Source organism: Thermobia domestica, chromosome 9 (genome assembly GCF_964235325.1).
Source record: "Thermobia domestica chromosome 9, izTheDome1.hap1.1, whole genome shotgun sequence".
Classification (NCBI taxonomy): domain Eukaryota; kingdom Metazoa; phylum Arthropoda; class Insecta; order Zygentoma; family Lepismatidae; genus Thermobia; species Thermobia domestica.
Window position 1 is genome coordinate 125,661,816 of NC_137462.1, and position 3,866 is coordinate 125,665,681.

General features: G+C 33.5%; 1 long non-coding RNA gene across 1 annotated transcript; it reads right to left on the reverse strand.

Moving 5' to 3' along the window:
• Window positions 1-250: 250 nt before the first annotated feature.
• On the reverse strand, window positions 251-3,266 carry LOC145694099 (uncharacterized). Its single transcript, XR_014132932.1, has 3 exons — window positions 3,133-3,266; window positions 1,578-1,772; window positions 251-427 (listed from the first exon to the last, which is right to left on the reverse strand). It is a non-coding gene; the product is annotated as an uncharacterized LOC145694099 (long non-coding RNA).
• Window positions 3,267-3,866: the final 600 nt, after the last annotated feature.

A 3,866-nucleotide genomic window follows, 5' to 3' on the forward strand; every position in this document is an offset into this window, starting at 1 on the left:
TACGTAATATATTGCTTAAAGGATGTTAATACCCCGAAGACTCCCTTACGTACGCCACTGGAGTAATGACGGTATGTGTATTAGAGAAGATTACTATTAAATACATAATAATAAATCTCCATTTTTGTACTTGTATAAATATGATATTTTGTAGTATGGAACTACAAGTAACTGCCTTACATAGATAGGTTTAGGTGCCTGCATTATTTACAATTGCAAGATTTTGTAAGTAAGGAAATAAAAACAACCATTTTATATATAATAGAAATTAATATTTTAATATTTTAGGTGTTTTTTAAAAATGCGTATACATTTGGTATTTTTTCAAACTTTTTTGGTAGAATTTGCCAAAATGGAAGAGGTAACCCTTTGCGCAGGAGTGGCCTCCGGAGCTGACTTGTACGTAGGACGCATGACTTAGATAAACCTAAAAGAAGAAGAAAAATATTAAAAAGTGTACTATTTATATAAAGAAAAAAATATCCATATTATTTGATGTTTAAAATTTAAATTATTATTTGAAAACAATGTTTTAATTTAAACGTTTGCTATTGATCTCGTTGGTTTTGTTAAAGGAACAATATTTAAGAAGTATATTTTTTTTCATGGAATCGGTCCTTTGTCTTTGCTATTGGTAGATACCAATAAACACAAGTAAATATGGTTATTTAAAGAAAAAAAACATTTCATGTGTGTAGCCACCGACAAAAGTGCATTTTCGAATTCCATGTATTTCTTTTAGTCAAGAACGTTTTCTGATTCTAGTTTTGGTAACTATAGACAGGCAGAGAGTTAACATCAAATAAAACATTAATTCGAATTCGTATAGAAGGCTCAGTGGTAGAAGGTTCCCTGGTTCGATTCTAGACTACTTGAGATTGTGGTGAACAACACTGTGTCTATGGATTTTCTCGTGGCTTTTTTGATTTGTTCCCACATGTTCATTTCACCATTTCTTTCTAAGTTATTCATTTTCATAAAGCGTCTATCTCCTTTAGCCTATGTTGCATAAACGTGGGACGTAAAGCTAAAAAAAGGTTTCTTTTACGAATTCTTACATCCTTTGTAAAGTTATTGATGCAGAAACCTGTATGTAATTTAGTATTACTTCTGCAGTGTTTATAAGGACAAAAGAATGGAGCACATATTTTCGTATATTTAATCAAGTTCATGAAATTTGCTTTAGAAAATTGGACATAAATGTGGCAACTGTCTTTAGCTGATATTATAATACATGTGAATAAATAGATATTTTGATACAAGTACCCAGTAACATGGACGTCCGCAGCTGGGGAAAAGAGGGAGCAACTACCTCTCGCTCTTGGACTTTTTGAAAGTGGTTCAATTCTTCAAAATAGTGTTATGTAATGAAGTCTATATGCATCAAGGTATGTATGCGTGAATTTGGGGCTTCGTGTTTATGTCCGTCTTTTGCAGTTCCTTTATGAAAAAAATATCCTACGGGCGTTTCTGCCTAGTAAAATGTTTTATCAGTATTTTTTAAATTAACTAACTAAATTAAACTTCTGAACGATTTATAAAGCATACTGTATTGTGGACATAAATGTTATACTTACTTTCTAACCATAATAAGCGTATCCCAATCCACCATAGCCAAGACCGTATCCATAGCCAAGACCATAGCCGTATCCAAGACCGTAGCCGACAGCTGGGTATCCATAGGCACCATAGGCGAGGACTCCTCTCTTGTCACGGTTGGTTTCCTCAGTGGCGAAGGCAACAGCCAAGAGGGCGAAGAGAGCGAAAAGAGCCTAATAGAAAAACGAAAGGAATAAGTTATAAGGTTCAATAATAATCCTTTTAGCAGAGTCGTAATCAGGCCCGCAACCAGCGACAGAGGTTTGGGGGGGCCAAGTCATTAAACATTCTCTTACCAATAGCTAAATTGTGTTTTTTGTATTAATAATAGAATTTTGTGTTAAGGTCTTGAGGGACCACGAAGAGTTTACGGCCGATTGTAATTATTCTTAACCGTGTTCAAATTCTCTAAATTCCTCTTATGATAACTTTTATAGTAAATCCACCTTTGAGTGTTAAGAGGACTGTATAATTGCTCAAAATTAATATTGTTAACTAAACTAAAGAACGCACATTATTATCGAAGTGCTCTTTCTTTTCCTGAAACAAAATGTTATTTCCTATCTTGTTGCTTAACATCTCACGTAATTTGTTCTAATAGATACAATTCTAGTTTGACCGCCATCTATTGCTCAGTTATTAAAGCTATTATTCGGAAAGCAGAAAACAGAAATTTATCGAATTTATGACTTGAATAGTATTTTTTAAATTTGTAAATGTACGGTACTGCCAGAAAGTAAACTATTGATATTGCTTTATCCATACAGCAAGATAATAACAGGCATAATAGTTGAGGTTTTACTTTGAGAAATCTTACTACTTGAAAACTAACAGAATTATATTAAAATTTAAATAATTCTTTAGCATCAAACAAATTAATGATGCTTCAAAGCAGATCGCTCTTTATTGATTGTATCTATAGCAAGGAATTATTAAGTTCTGATTGAGAGCTTCCATTTTCACCCGATCTTTTATTCCTCTCTCAGATTTACGAGAGAGTTACGAATAAAGGTGTAACACTTATAGATCACTTTGTCTGAAATATATAGGCGCGAAGACTCGGGTTCGATTTAAGCTGGGAGCACATGTGGTTTGGATCCCACTTTAATCTGTAGGTCTACGTCTCATATAGTCTCGCTGCTGAAGAAAACACTAAATTCTCGTCAACAACAACAATATGTAAGTTTGAAAAAATCACAATTAATTACTGATATAACATTTTGTGGAAGTTTTAGTCCTCATGAATACAAAAATACAGGAAAATTCATATCTCTGTTAAAGTTCAGTAAATTCGGCCAACTTTTAAATAGTTATTTGGTTATTATACTTGATTTGGCCGCTCCCGGTTCGACTCCCGGTAGGAGCTCATGTGGTTTCGATCTTAGATTAAACTGTGCGTCATCGATACTGGAAACGCCACTTAAACCACGAAAACAAACAGAGAAAGCCAACAAGTTCACTAAATATTTTCAATAATATTGTTTTGCTAAAAGTGTGTTAAAATCGTTGATATTTTGATTTCGAAATACTTACCAAAACCTTCATGATGATTGAGTTAAGAGTACCTTTCCCTGTTCTCGACAGATAACGGTGCTGTATGCAGAATCCTATGCTCCTTTTATATGTTATGAATGTCCTTGTATTTGCACATAATATGCGCAATTGCAATGTTGCTTTTTCGCACCATTTCCTTCTTTTTTTGTTCCCCCCTCTGTTGCGTATAAACCAAGTATCTCCTTTAAGGCCATAGTCTTGTTAAGTGGATACCAGTTCCTTGTCCTGCTGTGGGTAGCATGAACTGTTTCGGTTGACCTTCACAAGATAACGTTTCTTTTTTTCTTTTTATGTATGTGTCCCTTATACAGCTTAAATATGAATTTTTGTCCATTGCATGTATACGAAAGGAACAAATATATAACTGTTACTGACCGGAAGAAACTAAAAAAAATGTTAACAATTGGAGAAACTGTAATACATTAGTAGTGATGAAAGTTTTCCGGTTAGTATAAAGATGTTATTTCTAATAAATAACATTCCGATTCTAATAGCATTAATTAAGAATCATAATTCATAATTTTTGGGTAGAATTTGCCGAAATGAAAGATGTGCAGAAGTGACTTTCAGAGCAGCTTTGTACGTACATGATTGATATTCTCACTTTATAATCGGAGCATTATGAGTTCAGTTTACATTCCACAATTAGTCATTCTAATTGTTATTTTCCCAGTACTTTGCCTCAGTTCTACGAGGCAAATATTGAAATGGTA